This window comes from Lineus longissimus, chromosome 6 (genome assembly GCF_910592395.1).
Source record: "Lineus longissimus chromosome 6, tnLinLong1.2, whole genome shotgun sequence".
Lineage (NCBI taxonomy): Eukaryota > Metazoa > Nemertea > Pilidiophora > Heteronemertea > Lineidae > Lineus > Lineus longissimus.
In genome coordinates, this window is record NC_088313.1 from 4,136,977 (window position 1) to 4,160,306 (window position 23,330).

A 23,330-nucleotide genomic window follows, 5' to 3' on the forward strand; every position below is an offset into this window, starting at 1 on the left:
TCAAGAATGTATGTTCTTGAGTCATATAAACATTATCGAAATAGAAAAGAAATGTTGAGAACACCGGGTGCATGTGTGAGGATTGCGTCTACGTTTACGTTTTGGCGGCAACTATCAGGGAACCTGTTGGCGCATCTTCTGACGTGAGAAGGAACATAGGATTATTTTGTAATACGAGCAGAGTGCTAATTGTTCTCAGCTATCTTAAAAGGACAAGTCTGGATTCCCGGGCTCTACCCAGATATGACCCATTAATATAACCCGTCATTATTTTGCTTTATAAAGTCAAAATGTTAAAAAAACCAGACCCACTGACACCGTTTTTACATTTTGCCCAAAACTGTATGATTATGATAATTTGAAATCCACCACTGTATTTGTTTATTCTGTTTATCCCTGTTGACATTTCTTGCTAAATTATGTCGACAGACCGCATGCCCTGAAGGAACATACTGTCCTTATTTAGTGATATTTTGGGACACTTATGGTGGACGAAGGGCTCCGTGCTGTCGCTACAATCCTAACGTTTTGGTACCAAACATTCGATACGTTTGCCATACTCTCATTTTTACACGAATAGTGTGGACAAGGATTGCCAGTTATTTAGGCCTACATTTTTTACATATTTTTTACATATAGGCATGTCATTTCTTGGTAAACATCGATGATACAAAGTATAAACCAGGACGAAAATTTCTGCAAGATTCCAAAATCACCGCAAAATGCCACAAGTTCATTATAGGCTAGCCACAAAAATAAGTTGAAATGCACTACCTTGTTACATATGATGAGGCAGACTGGTGTCATAATTTGATAATTTTGGAGCCGAGAGAGAAAACAACTGGAATGTAATGATACCATGTCATCAGATCCATAACGCGTTATGAATTTAAAATTCCTTTAAATTTGATCTAAGGTCATTCAAACACAATCAAATATTTTAATCCTGATTTAATCATCCAAGAGATAGACTTACCAGATTGCCAAGGTGTCAACCATGCCTCCTTCACCCAATGACATTAAGTATCCTAGGCAAAGAAAAGCAGATCCGACCACAGACCATTCACAGCCACAACTGTTTCCTCTAACTAATTCCAGCGCTTTTCACATGGTGATTATAGGCCCTTTTGGCAAGGTCGCTAATCCCAGTACCAATGCACAACTTCTGCGTGCCCGCGTCAAATCAACGCTAGCCTGACAGACGCGAACCCCCAGAATTACATGGCAAAGGGATTGACCGTCTCCTGTTGGCGTGTAAGCATGCCAGAATAGTTCTTAACGGACCACATGCTGGTGAGAATGAAAAACAAGACCCGATTGCTTAGTCCTTTCGGGCAACCAAAACATTATGCTGACTGAAACTGCATGGAGATTTACATCGCACATATTCTCATTACAATATTTCGTCCAGGGTATAAAAATATTGGCAACACGATTTAATACATAAGGCATGTTTTTTTTGTAGTTTAAAAACCCTACAACACTTATGAGAACTACTTGACTGTTTCTTTTACCAATAGCCAAGTTCGTTCAGCGGTGGCAGACCGAAATGATAAACCTGCATGATGTGCGACTATCACCTGCTGATTCAAACATATACCAAAATCATCGGGATGACACAGAAGCAATATATTACATTCCCTAGCAAGTACCAAGTGAAAATGAGCGAACCCGAGCATGCCGATCTATCGTCGTTGTGCGCGTGCGTATATTTCCATCCTTCACGACTTTAGGCCTGATGTTCACCGCCGCTAAGTCGGCATGAGCCCGAGAGGAAAACGTACTTTGGCGAGATCTCGTGATGCAGGTGTAAGTGACAACAGTCAACACAACCACGGCCTGACAAGATGCCCAAACCTACATGTAGGCGGTATGTGAGGGAGGAAGTCTGGCTTGTAAACAAGTACATGAACATGTATGAAGATGAAGATCAGCATACATGCCTACATGCATGACATGCATTCTTGTTGTAGGATGTTGGTTGACACTCCGACTCTACTGTTTGATTCAAGATGAGTCCAATCATAGCATTCCTGTGGTAAGGCGAGTGTCAACAAGTAAACAGGCATGAGACAGGACAGCAGGGGACACTCCGTCACGGACGAGAGAGGGAGGACATCCTATAGATCACTAGGCGCTACAATGGCCAGGAAGGAAGCGATGGTATGGTGGATAGTTTGCTGTTGCCGGTATCATGTCCGGTCGTGGAGTCCGGAGGAGAGACTTGGTCACAAATCACGCGATAACCTAGAGGATAACAGTATTGGAATAGGGCTTGCAACTAGTGAATATGAGTAGAGTGCATGAATAGAGGGTACTGGTATCATGTGTTAACAAAGTTAGTTAGCACGGAAATAAGCGAAGGTTAAAATGCTAGTTACCTCGATTAAAGAGCGTGTCGGCAACCAGTTCGCCAAGTCTTAAAATACATCAAAGTCGACCTCGAGAACCGCAATTAGCAACAGTTACATAATTTCTAGCTCTTAAGCAGTTGTTATTGACCATTTGTTTGCATCTAACGCATCTTTTTGACGTACTTTATAGATCAGGGTGATGCAACGCCATAACGCACGAAAGCATCAAAGACAACATAACACGCCGGGCTCGTGCCAGGTGAGGCGGGTTAAGTAGGTGGAATCATTGTATTAGACTGTGAGACTCATGGAGAGATGAAAATGTACAGTATGCGTCCAAAGCAATCAGCGTTCTTTTGTTTCGATACTCATTCCACAATAGCCATCATATATTAAAGTTAAGGGAATTCCACTTGTGTCAGTTTTTCGATCATAAATTTAGCGGTTTTCTTTTACCATCAACAGTGCATACGAAATACCAGCAGTGTATGACCGTTCATTCACTGCTGGGTATACATGTACGTAGAAATGCATTTTGTACAAACGTCGGCAAGTACTTCTACTCGTTACTATAGCCATCATTTATTAGACAAATCATCTTCTGTCCATTGTCCATCAACTGATGGTCCTGAGAGTCGATCTTGATATATCATCCCGTACGGTACGCGTACATTGTCAATGGCTTAACATGACTAATACCACAAGTTTCTTCTTAACCTACAATTATCATGTTGACAGAAAACAACAAAAAGCAGCGTCCGAAATGTATCATAATTAAATTTTTAAACACTTTACACGACCTGCATTTTTAGGGAGTTTTCGGGACAGACCTTAACTAAATGGCGTTACCAGGGTTTTGCAAAACCCCCGAAAATTCTCCCCAACGACTGACATGAACTGTCCTACCTTTAACAAGTTAAGCGTTTCTCCCCGTAACCAACCTTATCCAGAATATATATCCATATATACTCCTAGTGCTTCCTTTATGCAAAGATGTCAAACCAGTGATCCCATTTATGGCCAAACCGACCTAAGGTAACGGCACACATTTCTCCATTGAATACAAAATCGAAAACACTGCCAATAAAAAGCGATCATCCGTAGCGAAGAGGCTGGTCCTTATTCTGTAGCCCCTGCCGTGGCGTCAGGGTGCCTCGGGCATAGCCGGAGAAAACGAATAATAGAGCCCAATGTGCCAACTATTGAGAGGGGCTATTTTGAGACCAGGGGCAGAATAACAACAGTATTTTAATTGAAAGTCAGTGATGACGTATTTTGATGAGATTTCTATAGCGTCACACTCTTTAAACGCAACCAGGTTGGTTCTTTTGAAGGATATCGTTTTGTTTTGAATTTTGGACAACTGTTTATGAAGATGAAAGACTCTGAAGGAACAATAAATTAGGTGGGACAGGCGCTTGAAATTAGTTTCTTTACTAATATTTAGGCAAAGAGAGAGAGGGTCATTGGTTCTCCATGAGATAATGGTGAAAATGGGTCAAACCTAGCCGATATCGGCGCAAGATTATGCAATATATAACATTACCTAAGATGAGTCAAACGTGTCTTTTAGTGTGGACAGATTACCGCCGAAACCTGTAGTTCTCTCGGGGGATAGGCTAAACGGGCTTTTAAGGTATTAGCGGTAGTTTTTAAAGATAGGCCTACTCAGTCACGCTGCCAGGACGCAGTGAGCAGAAGAAATAAATATAAGACAGAGTGGACAAGACATAGAAGTTATATTACTAGTTGCAGAGTTATGTACGCGGGAGTGTGATCTATACTTAGGCTGGAACAGAGCAGAGAATATTTGAAAATAGATCATAATATCGTGCCATCACTCTACAGAATGACGAAGAGCAAAGGGTCCTTGGTTCCTATGCACCATTACCCTTACACTTGTCAATGAAGGTACCACTTAGTCGAGGCGTGAGACACTAATCAAGTCCGACACCACTTCGTTATACATATAGGCTTAACATGGATCGTCCACTTGGACAGGTCGGATGTCATGGCATTTCGTCTTTTTTCCCTTCATACAACTGTTATAAAAATTTTCCCGGGTTTAATCACAGACATTTTGACAGAATACGACGTCATGTACGTACTTTGAGCACTGCATGTTCGTTTTGTGCTTAGATGCACTGCGCCTACAATGCGTAGGTATTCATGCATTGTCACGACTGTATTGGGGTGACAGTGAATTTGTGTACAAATCTACTAATATGACAATAATGATTCAGTCTAAGCAAATACAGAGATGGAGCATTATAAGAAGTTCGTTGAGAACTCGTAGTGTTTGATTTTTCAGTCTTTACAAAGGAGTTTCTGGATGTACATGGAGGTCTCCATAATGAGAGTGAACATATTGTCAACTTATGATGGTAGCGCAATCGAGGCTGCTTGGAAGTTTTTCAAAGACTTGCTCCATTCCTGTAGATTGTTTACAAGTGACCCACAGGAAATATAAGTAAGGCTTAGGACAGTGACCAGATATAGCAGTTTGATGAACATTCGAGCGTATAGTGTTTTGCACGTGTACGTGGCACTATTGAAATTATATTCAGCGACAATTTTCACGATTGGAAAATCTCAATATCAATTCTAAATTTCACAATTTCAAACTAAAACAATTTAAATTTTGAACTTACGAACCTAGCCTTTACGATCGATATCTGAACTTATGATGTCTTCCTCATTAGTCAAGATTAAGGTTGGCACTGAAGAAAGACAAGTAGAAAACCTTGCCAAAAATTATAGAAATATTGTTTGTCGATTGGCAAAGAATCAATTGTGTTGATAGAAAGAGAGTCCTTCACTTTAATCCTGGACCATTTCTTTAAAAAACAGCATACCTTTCATTACTGAGAGTTATATGAAAGATTAGTATTAAAAGCTGATAGGGCGGGCCTACCAGTGAAAATATCCTGACACACGTCCTCGTTGGGGAATTACCAAGCCCACTGGCAAAGATAGGGCATGCACGACTCACCAAAGTCAATGATAGTTAAGGACGTAGGTGGTAATGAAGGCACGAGTCAATGAAAGATAAGATCAAGCAATCCTGTTTAGCCTTACATGTTGGTTGCGTAGTGATTACAACAATTGGTTTGAAAGTAACATTGGACATATTTTCGTATCTATTCGCATTAAAGATACACGATTGTTTCTAAAAGAAGCTTGTTTTGTGCATAATGTAAAAGTGAAGAGGCATACCACCTCTACTTTACCGAAATAACAGTTGTTTAAAGTATTCTACCGCCCATACGATCATTATTATATTGCGCCTACCTTTTATCCTAGCTTTAACTTATGCGGTGCACATATCCAAGCGGTAATGAACATTTTCCAGTTTCCCTGGCCAGCCTGTGGTGAATTCCCCATGTCACGGTGTCACGGTATTTTGAATTATCGCCTAGTCCAGATGTCATTGCATGCGAATCCCCGATGAAATCACTGGAAATAGTCGTGAAATCTTCCCTAAGGGCTTATAGCACGATTGAAATTTTGATTTTAGCTTACGATTCCTAAATACGATAAACCTTGCAAAACTAATAGCAGAACTTGGCCAGTCTAATCCAGAGCTGATTTGAATGGTCGGCTCTTATTCCAAAGCTGTGATGAATTGTGACTGTGAGGAAGGTAATATGATCAAGTGGTTTAAGTGGGGAGCAGACGGGCGAACCGCTATTGTCCGAAAACACCCCGAGATCCGCACGCCGGGGTCGAATTGCGTCTCTAGTCTAAAGTTCCTGTGAATTTTGAGATCTAGCTGTTCCGTAATATTCTTCGGCAAGCCCGGCGCCCTTTCGGATCGAGTAAAGTCCGTAAGCCCTCGCTCAATATTTGCTTTTGACTAGGCTAATTGGAGGGGATGCGCGACATGCTCAGGTGTCAGACCGCGTGGTGTCCAGCGCCACCTCCAGAAAACTCCCGTGGTCCAAACTGACTCAACTCGATTTCGCGGAAGAGACCTGGCGATACCGAAGGATTGATCTGCTTTGGACTAGATAGCCAGCTGATCATATAGGCCGAGAATTACCTAATAACGCTTTACTTCCTAATGCTCCACACCTGTGCTAAGACATGAATCTAATGGCTAAGACAATGTAAGAAGTGGTTTAAAACTTGGCAAGGATCATTTCACGGGTTCCAACATGGTTCCCAGGCCTGAGGGCCGTTGGTATATATACTTGTCGGATTCTAATATTGACACTACAGGCAGTTAAACATAATTGGAAAACAAAGGTACATACCTGAGGCCCTTTTCAACAGACAGTCACATCAGGGTTCGAAAGAAATATGCATAATCGTTCTTTGCTTTAGATATTAATAGAAAATCCATTCGTCAGAGTATTTTTGTAAAATTTCACCTCAGATGACTTTTGATTTTATAGCATGACACATTGTAAGTACATTTTTTTGTACAGCGGACATGCTAGGAAAGCAGAGAGCACATCATTTATATCGATATAAATGATTGACACTCGTTTTCTGAGGGCTCCGGCGCTTGGACGTAGGTACACAACTGAAGGTAGCCTACCCTAAGACGGACGATGGAGTTACTTCGAGATCTACTGTGGCTTATATTTTTGGATGGCGAAAATGTGCAATTAAGACCCTATATGCAAACATCTTCGCGACCTGGGTTGGAAATCATACAGGGCTTGACGCCAAAGGCACTCAATGTTCCTCGCCGTTAGCACGGACCTGATCCGTGGCTTTATCATTGTTAGCAGTTCCTCATGTTGATACGCCAACTCATTCAACTTCGATTACCTTAAGAAGAAGCTTTTCGTACGAAGTAAGCCTCACAAAACGAAGCCAAAGAAATATCCACAGAACATTTAACAGACATTACAACATTACAAATGAGGACATGTCTGTCGCCCTTGGATAAAAGCACTTTGATTTAGCAACAATTACTTTACTTGATTTCTCACTTAAGTCATTAATTTCGTATTGAGTGTTTCGAGGTGATTTGGTGTTTTCTTTGTCATTTCATGGTCTGGGACATATCAATATGTCTGCACTGGTCAACAACCCTCAGGTGCTCTCGCCCACCTTGTTAACATTGCTCATAAACGTATTTGGAGCCGCTGTGGTGTAGTGGCTTGGACTCTCGACCAGCGCTCAAGAGGTCCCGGGTTCGATCCCCACTGTCGGCGTGAGACTGTAGGCAGGTCCCTTTGTCTTACTTGCCTCTCTGCACCCAGGTGTATAAATGGGTACCGGTCAGAAATGCACAGAAATGCACAGCTCATCTGTGGTCTACTGAAAGGTTTCAGGACAGACCGGGGTTAAAGTGCAAAGTCGGATGATAACCTATATCGCAGTTGATATCAGACTATAAACCCTAAACTTTAACTTTAAACTTTAAACTTTTATTTGGGTTATACGTTAGGTCCATCGCCCTTCCGCGGTTGTCATCGCATAAAGGGTTGACCATCGGTAGGCCTACTACCATTACGGCTAGAATGTGATTTCCCAAAGCAACTCCCCCAAAATGTAGTGAATACCCATTTTAAACCTGGGAGGCTGTTCTCTGTAAAACAAAGAACAGACTCCTTCCCTCGAAATTGGTATTCACTTCGTTTTTAGAGTTCTAATTGCTGAAGGATTTTTCAAGTTCTAGCCAAAATGATCGTATTGCCTGTGGTCAACTCTTAGACAGCTCATAGAAATAAAATGATGGGAGAACGTCTCTACCAAATACTTATTACATGCACTTTACTAACCAACTCAATCAATATATTTCGAAACGGGATATTGCATTCTTTCTTGGGTACACATTCGTTTCTAGAAATTCACCAAAGCATGCTTAACTGAAAGCTATCAGCAATCACACAACATATCATCTTGCCAAATATAGCTCTTACCAATTCGACGGGGCAAGTCTGGAAGAAGCGGAAACAAAATACAATCAAGCTTTGAATACCATTGTCAGCATAATAACAAGGAGGTCAATTTTGTTCTTATCGGAACCGAAATGTAGGTTATGATATAAATCTGTGCGATATCAATGCCATTGACTTCGTTCATCACGCCCAGTGAAGTCATCGGGCCGCGAACCGAAAGTGTAGTCAGGGAAGGAGAATGAATTCATAAGTTAAGGACTGACGATGTCTGCATAATTCTCCACATAGCACAATGAAGGCACCGTGATTTCAGGCAGGGGTGGATGTTTCTCACTCATAGATAATGTTATTTCTGATCACTTTAGCTTTTATTATTCTGATGATATCAAGTGTGTCTCTAATAAAAGGTAATTAGTCTAACATATGAACGCTATCCGATAAATATCTTTGACGGTGTCGTCCCGTAAGATGTATACATGTATATGAGTCGTCACTAGCAGCATTGCAACGCATGAACGAGATGATGATGAGAAGGACATGGATGATGATGATAATGGTGGGGGTTGTGGTGGCGATGAGGATAATGATGATGATGGTGATGATGACGATGTTGACGATGATGATGACGATGATGATGATGATGATGTTGCAAGCATCAATAAAACGATATTAGCGGTACTAGGCCTTCTTTGAGCATACCTAATTGTTTTATCAAAGCATCCACTATTATCAAAGGAATGTAACTTACCACAATGATGGACAGATTGACGAGATAAATGCGGTAATCCCATGGTGTGTCTATATGCACCACCCATTATGCCTCTTTTCCTCACACTTTCTTCACCTTTCAATGATATGTTATCATTAACCACAACCTTAAACATTTTGAACTAAATACTTATGCAAAGAATCTATTTAACCATACAAAGTGGCGAAATATGCTATTCTCTTGCCTATTTACATACACTTGGTCATCCGCTAGCCGTAACATTCCTATAGCGATTAGGTACTAAATGTACAGGTCAGTACCAAATATATAGGTTATCTTTGCGTATCACCCCAAGATATGTTAAAGACCACGAAGGGTAAGCCATAACAGAAATAAAATGATGATGATGATGATGATGATGATGATGATGATGATGGTAGATATCTTAGAGACGATGGAGGGTAAGCTATTACAGTATATACTGACATACATGTATTTTGTTTTTAAGAAGATCTTTCATTTTTAATGAAAACCCCAACAAACTTCGACAAAATATCAATACTTACTTGCGGGGTAGGTAAGGATCACCCGTATACAAACGGATGAAAAAGTTTACGAGTTGACCGCGCAGGGTAACTTGATGACTAGGCCTAGGGATGGATTAGTCACATTTGATTTATGGCTGGTGTCATCTCTCAGCTTGAATGGCTAGAGTTGATGAATAGGCCTTTAGTTGTGGTAAAGTTGGTAAAGAAAGGCAATCGGAAGTTAACAATTGAAAATACAAGTGTCTGACTTCCGTAGGCATGGAATACAAAGCAGGTTTACGAAATGTTTCAAAAGAAAAAAATTAAAGAGAACAAAATCATATCTCGCCATTGGCTTTTCAAGCAAACGGCAGGCTAGTTTGGCTAACCTCTGACTGACTCATTTGAAACTCCATGTATAGTGCTCTTAAGGCCTAAATCAACTACATTGTACATTGGTTCACCGGTGTTGCCGCTTTCATAGACTTCTTATCTGACTCGTGGTCAGTCACAATCATACATCGAAATTTGTCCAGCGCCCTGTGAAAAACCCGCGGTTTCCGCGTTCGCCGTAATGGGAACAGATGGCAGCGTCAGGGGCCAAAAGTAAATGGACAAAAAAAGAAAATTCCATCTTTCACTGGAGTCTTCTCCACACTCTCTCTGCAAGTTTGATGCAAAGACCTATCAAGCTATTTGTAATTTCAATATCATTGTTGGCTGTGCAAACTTACATGTACACGCTAAATGTTGTTCAGCCATTCTTATGCGTTAGAAATAGCCCAGTGTGTGATTATTGACTTTTTCTCGCCATTCTTACTAAAGAATCTAATAGTGTTGACATTTTCGTCTAAAATATTTGACTTCAAACACAGAGAATTCAATATTGAACTTCTCCTAAATGTGGGTACCAAAATACCAGGCTTATTTGAAGATAAAGGCTGGCTAAATATTGATAGGTTATACGGGGCATCTTGAAATGTCATGGTGTCATTTCGTATAAGGAAGTCCCCCACTAGAATCTTGGGGACATGTTGTACTTTTTCTCAAGGAGTGTCTTTCAAGAGGAGATGTCTGTCACAACACGACACGTTTAGGTTGTCAATCCTTTCTAATCACGGAGAGCCGAAAGGATTTTGTTCATACGTGTTTGCAATATACGCCAAGAATGTATTATCCTAAAAAACAGCTGCATGCAAAATTTTGCACGCTTCCCGCTGGGACTGCGTGGGATTTACATTAGTGCACTCGCGTACATTTTCTGTACATCGAAATAGTGCATTTCATTCAATTCTTTCATTTTTCTAAACCTCTTGACGCAAACTATTTTCATCAAGCAAGATGTATACAGGATAAAATATTCATTTCAAATTTAAAAGAAAAATCAACCTACTCTTAATGGATGTCTTTTAAACGGGACAGTCTGTCATTAGGAAGGAAATATATCATTTCATTTAAGTGTGGATAATTGGGTGAAGATTCGAGCAAACATATTAAACCTCAACTCTAGACACAATGTAAACAGATGATATACTGGATGCGTATAAAAAGTTCAGATGACACTGATTTATTTGGGAAATTTTAAAAATCACAACATATACTTGGTGTTTAGTGCAAATAAAGATTAAACCGTACAAAAAGCCTACTGCAGTGTTAAATTAAAGCACATTGTAAGCATATGTAGCACAATCACCTCCTCATAAATATAAGAATTCTTTCATGTACATGTACTTGAATCTAACATTATAACAACGGCCAACTAAATGTTCCGCTCGTAAAACGAAAAGGGTCCATATCAAACAGCCCAACTCTCATAGCATCTCCCACCAACACTCGGCACTGACGACCGAGCTTATCAGTAACGTGTGCGAGGGGAGGAGGATAAATGTACGACTGACTCTGGATTTTCGAAGATGGACCAACCCCATCTCCCAGCAAATCCAGCCTCAAAGTGATGACCACCTATAAACAAGGTCCTCGTATATTATATGAACCGTACATCTAACTGACAGCTTCCTAACTGGTGAGGATACATTGTACACGTATGTCAGATCACCCACGGTCACAGTTGCGCGTGCGGGCGGGAGAAATCGAAGCATTCATTTCAACTGTTACAGCTCAAACGCTGAAGCCCGAGTTGCAGTATCGCTCCTTGGGTGTCCTGGCATAGCCTCTCGACACAGTGAGGAAGTCACAAGTTGGATGAACGCCCATACGAGGACTTTGTTTACAGCTCGACGCTAGATTCGCTCGGAGAGGTGGTTGGCGATGACTCGGAGAGGTGGAAGATGCTCGGAGAGGATCATCCGTGCACAGGGTGAGGACTTTCAAAGGTTTTGTTGCTATGTCTCCCTGACCTCCTACTGGACCCTTTCCCTCGGATTTCCTTCACTCTACTTGCTTTGTTTGTGCCTGAATTAAGTAATCGTACCATCAGCATGCAGAAACTTGCATCAACCTACCTTACTGGACTGTCACCAAGCGCCGCAATCTGATGTTACATTTCAACCACTTTCCTTGTTTTTATATCCAAAGCATGTGATTCACTGTCACAATGATCTTAATATATATTACTTATCAAAACTTTAACCGCCGGTATGCAGCAACGATGTTCTCGAGATCACACCGGGAATTGGCCTATTCTGTTAACGATCGTTGCACTTTAGTCAGCATTTCCTGGATCTTACAAAAACTATTGAGTAGATGTTATTGCCTGACTGAATGTGTATGCAGTAATTCGCGGCGGGTCTATCCGATGAAATGTCTAATAGGGTGAATCGATTGCTTGCTTTTCGATCGCGCCAAATCGATTTTTCGGGCAATATCGATATGGTAATCTCCCAGAATCTGAGCATCAATCATCATCTTGATGGGGATGACAACTTATAAAGGATGACGTCATCTTTATGATGCAAGTCTTTTTAAAGACTACAATTAACTCACTATTGTCAGATAATTAACTTGCATACAGGAACATTGCCCGAGATACAGTTCTCTACCGGAATGTCTTTACTTTATAACACTGGCAATACCATGTCAGTATCAGTCTAAGCCAATGTAATAATGCCATATGTCAGTATCTTGTCAGTATATCAATCTCTGTCAACAGGTTAGTTGTATCATTACATGTAAGTCAAAGCCAGAGCCGTCACAATTAGCCAGAGCCGTCCCAGATAGCAACCAGGCGACTTGATACGTGCACTTCCCTGTCCCTATTCATCACTTTCCATATCGGATTCATTGGACTTTCAAAAGGGTTAATCTCGTTTCCTTTGGGTAAGGTGGAAATAGAGCAAGCAACTGGTTCGCCATATTAACCATCAATACGCATTGATAACTAAAAGAAGCTACATGGAACAAGATAACACTGCTACATGTTTTATTTACCGGGAAGCAACTAGCCCTAAGCGATAATTTACAAGAATTGGTAAGTTGGTCAATAGGAACTATTTGACACCAGTAGTTCGATGAAAGGATGCTAACTAGACTGGTCTGGCGTCGATAGTATCAATTGTGTTGGTGCTTATCGAAACTATTCAAAGGAAGGATTGCGAGGGAACCTACTATACAAAGGCGGTCAGTGATACTAACAATACGTGTACTCATTTTTCTATGAAAGAAGCACCATGTTTCTGATGCTGATAACTGGTATTTAGTGTATATTGCATACCGTTCGAATCCAATGTATGCTTGAAGGAGCTGTTTTGAGTTATGTATGGACGTCTCACTCGACAAAGGGGGTCAATGTTGATTACATGCGGTTCAGTTGGTTCGTTTCAGACATTCAGCAGGCGAAAGATACTGCCGATGTGCGCATGATGTGCAGAAATGAGTATTGTCCCTGATTTCAGAGGAGAATGTCACTGGAGAACGCGCCAAGTGTAGACAAAATCTACCTCATTAGATGAGATTTGGTGACAGATTGTGAGATGGATTAAGTTTTAGTAAATGGCTTTAATATGGCAAACATGTTTCTCTAGAGAATGTTATAATGCAAAACAAGGAAATTGAAGGTTGTTTCATAAATGCTTCTGTTTTTGCTTTTGCCTTAGTTGTAGTCGGTGTTCTAGACTGGTTGAACCCCATACTGAACTTCCAGCGGTATTGCCTCCGTTACCTCCGCCCATATATAATGACGCGCGTTGTCTGTAAAGTTTATCAATGCATTGAGGGTCAAGATCGTTAAACCCAGGCCTAAGGCATTTAATACCTTTTTAACAGAAGGCTTAGCGTTAACATAACTGCGACGCCGGAACTTGACTTTACATTGCATGTATATAGTCATGAAGAAGAAAACGTTATGGCGATTATGATTATGAAAAATATTAAGGACCCAATTGTTATTCGCTGCAGGGAACTTCTTAAAATCGAGCTCCCATCAAAATATTAATCTAGGATATAATAATCGTGAACACTTACAGCATACTTAGTGCCGAAGTGAAGGTGTTGTCTTTAGGTATTTGCGTAACAATTGAACTTATAAAATCATTAAAAAGGTTAATGTTGAAATCCTGTAATAATTCCTCTCTCTAACATGGTCAAAAGTCGCCCCAAGTCAGATTTAGGGGGATTGCTTCTAGTCGAGGGGGTTTAACCAACATCACAATTTCACGCCTTGAATTTTACATTTGAACTAATTTAGATTGAAAGTATTACAATTAGTGTTATATATATATGTATCAGATACCTTGTTATACCCTAGCGAGCTTTTGGCGCGATGCCTAGCCTTCACAAGAAAGTGTAAGAAACTTAATGTAAACGCCATACACCCTCCGGATACAATTCAATTCATTTTATTTATTACTCAAATACGCCCTCTAGGAGCCAAAGATAATAAAGATAATTTACAGAAAACAAGAATAATGTTGACCTATACTGACAGTAAATCATTACACAAATCAACCAATAAAATCAAATCAATGGTATTTTCTTCTTAGTGCATTTTTACTCATTGAAATATTACGTCTCGATTACGTTCAACAGGATACCATACCGGTAGGCCAATTTAGGTCAGGTTCTGGTTGCTCAACAGTTTTTCGGCCGTACTCATAGCTAGCCTTTAATCTGGTCGCCTTCGGCCCTGACTATATCCTTCCTTTAAAAAGTCATCCAAAGAAACGAATTGAAAAAGAAAACAACGTCTTACTGCTTTTGTTATATATCGCCCAGGTTAATTTCTCCGATAAGTTACTGCTGGCTGAGTTTGGTATGCCGTAGATGTTTTTCTAGTCATGATATAGATGGGCACTCACAGGGAATGTTTCCCGTATCATGTTCGGTTCCGAGTAGCTTTCCTTGAAGAACAGTGTGAGGGTGTTTATGCTGATGATGATGTGGGTGATGGGGGTGGATGACCGCGTCGGGAATTCTTAAGAAACCTTATTAAAAATCTTATCAAAACACTCAGTAAATTTAACCGAATCCTCAAGCAATATATCTCAACTTACTTAAATACTGTTATTGGCGAGAGGTTTGAGTCCCAGTAAATGTATGCTGAGATCAGCAAGAAGATAAGAAGATAAGAAGATTGCCTCACTGCCAATGTTTGTGAAAAAAATCTAATATGATGATCGTGATTGGATCATTATAAGAGAATACCGGACCTGATTGGTCAAGCCATGCACTATGTTCCTCGTACTGTCCAATAAGAGTCGCTGTAATGCAAGTATGTTTAGAATGTAGGAAACACCCAATCACTTGACCACTTTTTAATTTTAATTTTTTTTTGGATTAACCGTTACTTTCTCTTTTGGGCATCCTGTGCGTGGCCGGAGAAGCGAACATTTACCCCTGATTTCCTCAGGATGATTTCGGGAAGAGGTAAAGGGAAATTCTATGCTCACACCACTCTCAAATATTTCGTGGGCATCGTCTCAAAGAATTTCATTGAGCACAATTTAATTCAACAGACCTTTCGCATTCACATAAAGGCGTGTTTTTGGCTGTTTCCACGTGTTGATGGTAATTAAGAATATAGTCGACACTCGTAGTTTAAGTATTCACGCCAAGGCGATTAAACTTGGCATGCATAGTATTCGTAAATTAGTCGGTACACGGTACTGTTGAATTCTGTATTCATTACACATTTTCATGTTTAGAAGTTTTCAAATTCAATTTTAAATTTCAAACTTTAGACGACGGAATTATGCCTTTAAAATGCTGTATAAAATGAGTTGGCCTGAGGGATGGGTACATTCCAGGAGATAATATCCTTCACCGAGCTAATCTCATAGATTAGTAGCCTATTCTTCCTCGCAATCATTTCAATTCAGATAAAACTAATATTTTCTTTTCTGATTCAAAATATTGATCCAGTTCGTGTGCGACAACAAGTAGTCCTTTCATTGGGTTCAATTAGATGGAAGAAGACCTCCTATCACCGACCCGGGAATGTTTGTCATATCACTGAATCAGTTCCCGGTCTGGTGGATCCAATTGACTACAGACATGAGATTGAACAGTGCCAAATATCTCAGAATTTCTTTCGTTTGAAACTCGGTTTAAAAAAAGTTTCACAACGAAGCTTCAATTTTCTCACTGTGTTCTTCGTGTCTTTGCAGGACATTCCCTATACACCATGTCCTAATCAAATCCGTCGTTGCGAGCAGTCTGGTGTTCGACGATTTTAAGATGCAAATTCGACGATTTTATTTCATGCCGACATTCCATTTTATTTCGTTTCACAACCATTTCGGCACTCTTAATTGTATATTGCGCTAACCCGGGTACGCCAATCATCAGTCAGATTTTCAGACCACTAAATTCTACATGTATATGCAGTAGAACCTCTCAATTAAGGACACCCTCGGGACCGACATGTGCTGCCTTTAATAGAGAGGTGTCCTGATAAGAGAGGTCAAATTGAATGGCAACAACCAATTTGGGACCAAAACGAGTGTCCTTAATAGAGAGGTGTCCGCGAAGGGAGGTTCTACTGTACTTCGATTGACGGCTGACTTGACCTACTTCTGACAGAAATTTTTTTAAGGCGCATAATTGCCTTAGGGTTTTCAGGCCTACGACAATATTTGGACCAAAGCCCAAGGATCGCCTCCTTAACTTTCTCAGCTTTATACTAATGAGCAACATTCAGTGCCAAGTCTAATAAGGCGTTTGTTTTCCTTGGATTAGCAATGGAGATTTTGGATTTGGAGATTTTGTCCACAGCCGGGTAGGGCTACTAAGTCATCTGTGACAAATTTTCACTTGAGCGTCTCGCAGACGAGAGATTATTGCTGCAATAACCGGGAACAATTATTGCATGAGAAAATGATACTGAACTAATCTGGGTCCACCTATGCCTTCTTCGCGATAGTCGTGTGTCGAATAATTTCGGGGAAATCGATAGATAGACACATTTCCGTACGTCCAACGGCTGATCAGATTTCTTTCATGGCTTATGGTATTTAACGGAACTGAACAAACCTCGTACCTAGGGTACTAGCTACTCTTGAAAAAAATGCCAAATGTTATTAATATCAGACACATGTAATTTATAAAAACAAAGGTTGTATGCTATACGATGTATAAATAGCGGAACGATGATATTATTACCATTTATCTGGATGGGATCATAATAAAATAGTAATAGAGCGGTTAAAATAGTCACACGTCGAATACTTGACGTATTCCAAACGTCACTCTGCACCTTATGTATAGTGAAAGAAATAGCTACCTGGTTTCGTCTATAGTTTATTTACGGCTGATTTCGTCGGTACATAGCCGACGTATCTTAAAGAATACATATCAGGAGGATAAAGAAATGCGCCGAATTTCAAGAGCTCCCTATCCTTTTCTTACACGGTCGTAAAATTTGGTCCATTTACAGATCTGGTATTCTATGGTCATACTGAAATTTAGAATGATGTAACGAATAATCAGGACTTATTAAAAATCTATTTTATATATATTTGTGAAATAAACCGCAACCAACAAAACACGTACGACAATGTTGTAAAACGTCCTTAGTCACTGATAGCATCGCTTTATATGAGGTGTCGGGCGTTCACCTGAGGCGATACAATATACCTACCTGTAAATTTACTCTAAAAACAAACTACTAGTTTCTCAAGATCTGATATAAATCGTTCTTGACAGAAAAGCCAGTTAAACGATGCAAAAAGAACTGCTTACAAGCATTAGCCTGGTCAACCACCTGTTAAGCCAGACGGAACAGGTTGTTGGAAACCACCCATATCTTCTCGACCGCCTGGTGCATCAGACTTGAAAGAAACTCACACGAAACATGTTGCTTTATTTTAGTATTTTGGTGATCAGTTTATCCATTCCATCAGGTGTTTCCAAACGATAGCCATAAAAACGTCAGAACATGATGCAGGTAGACTGAACACTTTAAAGGCGTCCTCCCACCGTGTACATTTCAACTAGTATTTTCTGTCCCGCAAGTACATGGGCTAAATACATAAGAGTATATACGGTAACCCGACACACCAAGATGATAAAAATTGAAGAGCAGAGTTACTACATGTATATCGGTGAATACAACAGCAATGCTCAAATAAATAAATATATATTGTGTACAGAAATTTCGCAATTGTAAAATCTCTATTTCAGATTTCAAATTTCAAATGTTGAACGAATGAACCTGGCGTTTACGATACTAGAGATCGATATCATGATCTTACTAAAGGATCGATAGTCTATCGAACAGAATGTTTTGCTTTGCTTTTTGTTTCTTTACGAGGTTTGCGATTGCTGGCATGGCTAGTATGTCATCCAGAAACCCGCCTTACCTTTTATCATATACATGTACCCTACGTCAGGTCAGACAGCACCCTCCATGCTTACATGTATCTATTAAAAGGGGTCCTCTGTCAATTTTGTGGAGCAGCCGAACTGCTGATGTGCAAGACTTGGCTTGTTTTCCGCACCATATCACGAGACAGGCCACACTTCTCACATAAAGCAATATACGTCGTCACATTGAGTTGTCTGGTATCGAAAAACGAAACAGCCAAAACCAATAAAGTAAATAAACACAGTCTAGGAGACATGATAGATGTCTTGATGAGTATCTATAGGAAAATAAACTGTCTCTATTGGTGCGCAGGGAGCAAACAGCGTGACAAATATTGAGTAGTACAATGTCCTCTTATACACCAGAAAGCAATCAACAACTTTCACATCCCAGACGGAACACTCGTGCGAGGGGTTAAAAGTCCAGGCCACCGCTACCCTGGCTGATTCCGATCGATGCAAAGGCGAGACACTACACTGCCCTGGTAAAAGATACTTCATAGATAGCAAATAATATGGATTAAGGGTGGATATCTACAAATCGTTCGTTTTGACTTCCGTAAGCTCTTGCGAGCCGTGGTTTAAACATCATTTTGCCGATATTGCGAGGGATTTAGGACGTGAGTAAAGTGCACCTTTGAAGCGGCCGCCGGCTGGTGATGATTCACCCTGGCAGCCTTTCTATTACTGGTAACTGGTGAGGACGTAATCATTGTATCATTGATCAGAAATAGAACAACTGTAATATATTCTGAGCAGGCTCTAATATTCATCGAAACTTGAATAATGCAACGGTGCCTACAATCAGCATAATTCCGCATCTTCTATTAAGTCTATATAGCTCCAGAGCTCAAGATTGGCTGATTATTGGCTATCAAAGCATCCCGCAAACGAACAATTTTAATCACATTCAATGATAATCGTTCGTTTGCGGTGGACAGGCGCAGTTCGCAGCGATCTGCGAGTCATTATTTAACCCAGCGTTTACCGGTTTTACCCGCAGGCGAGAGATTCTTTTGTTGCACACAGCAGCTTTTATAATCGAAGATTATGATAGCTGCGATTTAAATCGCTCGTTAGCGGGGCGCTTCAGACAACACTTGGGCGATTTGTATTTTTGGAGGGAACGGGCGGGTACGCTCAAGAACTGTGCGCGGTGAAAGAGAGTCGCCCTCTATCACACATGACTGGGAATCCAACCCAAAATGCGCCGATGTTTTCACGGCCGCGGCGCCACTATTAAGGTTTTCTGAGAATTCTTCGAAACCTCGCAGTGCGATTCCAGCCCGTGCAATCGAATGCTGCACGGACGCGAAGACACGCTGGCGCGAAGACACGACGTCACAAGGATCAAAGCCGAGAAGTTGATCTCTCATTGAGAACAGATGAGGTGTGTCGTGTTGGCGTGCTGCGCAGCTTGCTCCATCCCATTAAGAATAAATAAAGACTAAGCATTTGTAAGAAATACCACCAGGACCTTATCTAGCAATAAAGTACCGAAATCTGACAATATAGGCCTCCAAAAAAGATTGAGTTTATGAATTGGTATCTTAATGAAGTCCGGCCTTAACCTCTCCAAGACATACATTTTGTACATCTGAGTGCCCAATTATTATATCGTACCCGAATACAGCATAAGAAAAAAATGTTGACACTTTGACCAAAAGTTCTTTATGTAGGTGTTCAGCGCTAAATGTGTTACCACTTACTGTTCATCAGTGAATGAAACCACAATGAAAACACACATGAACTTCAGGAAATCTTCGACTGCCCATCATTTTCAAATAAAAACATTCTGACCTTTCTGACGATCCATTTTTTTATTCTTAAATCGATGGATCTAGATCATGCTGACGAACAACATGTAGATTTGGTATTCAACAAGTGTGTATGATCCTAATACAACCAATCAAAGGCGCAGTCTCCTTCTCCGAGTGCACCGATTTATCGCATATTGTTCTGATCCAGTTCGGCGCCACTCGTAAATGTCGAGGGTGCGAGATATCGCGCTTCCACAAATCTATTACCGCGCGAACATCTTTACAACCCGCTGGCGAATTTGTAACCACGATCATTCGACAAAGTGCTTTTTAAATCCGCACCTTCTTCACCTAATTTACGTCCGTCTGCGGTTGATTCGCACTCATGAAACAGCTTCAGGTATGCACTACTATTCAAGAAGGAGGCTAGTGATTCGTAAATGGTTCCAATTTGTAACATCGCCATTTGATGGTCGTAAAAAAATCAAAATATAATGTATGTCATGTATGTGGAGTTGGTTTTTGTGCTTTATACCACATTTAATATAGCAATGAGATGAATTCGACATGCTATTGGCACGATACCGGCTATCGAAGACCGACCGCAAGCACCCATTACGACATTAGCGCGATTCCCTCTTGCAACTAAATACAGCCGCCCTTTACTAATCAGATTTTCCGGTCATGATGGAATCTTTTATTGCTGAAATACTCCCAACCACAGTTCTAACGCGCTGCTTGTCCTCTTGCGACTATACTATAATGAAGAGGGGTTAAAACGATCAGGAAGTCTCGGCTGGCCCTGCTTGATTACTCATCGAAGACGCTATCAAAAATTGATTAAGGCCGACCGGACATGCAGCGGATGGCAATCCCTGATTCAGCAGGGATGTCCTACATCATCAACTTGCATGTGAGTGTAATAATGTACGGACGGTGCAGTTTACATGTACATGTGTGTGATGAAACTGGAGTGTTTACTGCAGAAATGCAAGTCAATAACTTATTGTGTAGTTTCTGTCTAGTCTATTTCATGTACTCAATAACAGCTGTAAATTGCTTATTAAAAATCATATGACGAAAGGTTGTTTAAATGTGTGCGAAGTATCCACCGTGTTACACAAAAATGTACATATACATGTACTTGAATGTCTGCCTTAAATAACCATGAAGAAATTGTACTTTGTCATACTTGCAGCTGCATCAGAGTATATTTGACTGCAAGGATTTATAAATAAATTGTTATGCAATTATTATAAAAATTACATGGAATGGAAGAAAATATAAAAATAAATACATGTAACAAACAATAATTTCACAGGAAGAAACCCTAAACAATATTTGTGAGAGAGAGCTTCGAATTCTTGCTTACCTAAGAAAAGCCATCCATTCACAACCCCCGTCACAACTTGCCGCGCGTACAAGCTCAACCGAAAGTATGGAATGATGTTGTCAAAAAACTGGGTGCGTAATGCCATGAGAGGTGGCTGGAACTTTCTTAAGTTATCCAGACATTTAAAAGACCAGGAAATATGTAAGCGTATAAATGTTTTCGAGAATGAATCCATTAAGTATGTTTCGCGGGGAACATTTTTCGCGACCACCACCTCAGGAGAAAATAAATATATTAATGACCATGTTTGAGTGAAAGTCTTTACAAAGTCAACTGATGGGAATCGGTAAATTTGTTATTTCCTCAATGTTTTTCTTCAGTTATTGTCGTTTCATGTAAACTTTTCTGAACCAATTTCTCTACGGGTGCAAGATTAACCAAACTGATGTTGTTTCGCGAATCCTAACTTTCATGGTGAACAACAGTTCGTAATCTCGAACATATAAACGTACAAAAGCACAAGAAATTTTCAAAATGAAAAATGTTTGCCTACCTTATATAAACGAATTGTTTATCCCCGTCCTTCCCTGGGCTGAGATCTAACAGGAACACGTAATTCCTCGGTAAGACGTCTCCACCGTCCAAACATTGTCTTATGTAAGTGGCACTCTAGTGGCCGCCCTGCTTAGCATGACGACGGCCTGACGACTCCGAGCCCGTTGCCTCTGTATCTTAATCTGGCCAGGCTGCGGAATCGAGCATTCAAGATCGCGATACAAGTGAGAACGATACGGGGTGGCCACGCGGGATGAGGTGTTTGGTTAGACGGAACCGCTTTCGATGATACTTTAGTGGTTGTTGGGGTGAGCGATGACAGAAGAATGAGTTCAAGAAACACTACACGTAGGTACATGCATTAACAAATACATATACATATTAAATTCCTCCTCTTTCGCATCCATGCCTTTAATGACTCTCTTCGTCAAAAATTGGAAATAGTATTTTAGCCTGGTACAATTCTTCCTCTTCACTTACGACTTACTGCTTAACACATATGCCTTCCACTTTACGTAACACATAATTTGTTTTAATTACTACTGTGACGAGACAACAAATTGGAAACAAATTGTTTTGCATGACTGTGACGGTAACTGCTAAATAATTGACTCGTCTGAGGGATTGTTTCGGTTATTTGATGACACTAAAGTAATTTGGTTTCATTGCCCCGTCAACTGATAACTTAAGGTGCGCGCACGTATCACGATGACCTCCTTGTAGCCAAGCGACCAACGATCGGGCTGCTAAATACATGGCTGGGATGGATCAAAGTGGAATTAACTCTCATGATGTGATTGATTCTAAATCTACAGAGTCAGGCCATCACAGAAATATGCTTTTTTATAATATATTTCAGAAAATGTGGTTTCACTGGTCAGTTTAGAACTTGTATTTTAATAGGGCCAGATGAATGCGCGAGTGTCGATTTGGCGGATATGCTGTACAGAAGTAATTTTTCTCAGGCAATTCGTATTGGAATGTTTTAGAATTTATTATGATATTTGTTAAGGATTTTTCTGAACACATATAAAATTTGGTGAGGATTGATTTGCCCTTATAGGGGTCCTTTTTTAACCAAAACCTATGTACAGCAATGCACACGTAATGTACACAGTGTCTAATACAGAGCTCTGGCCTGCTCAACAGAAACTTTTTTTTTGTTATGACCGTGACGCCGGCGATGACCTCTGAAGACAACTTTGTCATAATCAGTGTCCCTTTGTGCTTGGTTGCCGACAGAAGCACTATGCAACAAAACCTACAAGAATATGGAATATATATCTTTGTTTTTAAATATGTTCCGTGATGCAGTGATGAAATAGACAGCAACTTGCTGCATCTTTATAGACAATAAAACGATCTCCCAAAAAGCTGAAAATAGGCTGAGCATCTACAATTGTACCATCTATCACCTTCTATACAGCAACCTTTCTTGACAGAAACAATGCTTTCGCTTTGCTTTTCCATGTACTAA

The 23,330-nt window shown here is 40.4% G+C and overlaps 1 protein-coding gene across 1 annotated transcript in view; it reads right to left on the reverse strand.

The window, feature by feature from the left end:
* The window catches only part of LOC135489633 (matrix metallopeptidase-21-like), a 62,784-nt gene extending 40,848 nt beyond the window's left edge, over positions 1-21,936 (reverse strand). The window contains exon 1 of the mRNA XM_064775068.1: positions 21,852-21,936. The gene's annotated coding sequence lies outside the window, so the exon portion shown is untranslated. The remainder of the gene's footprint in view (positions 1-21,851) is intronic.
* Positions 21,937-23,330: the final 1,394 nt, after the last annotated feature.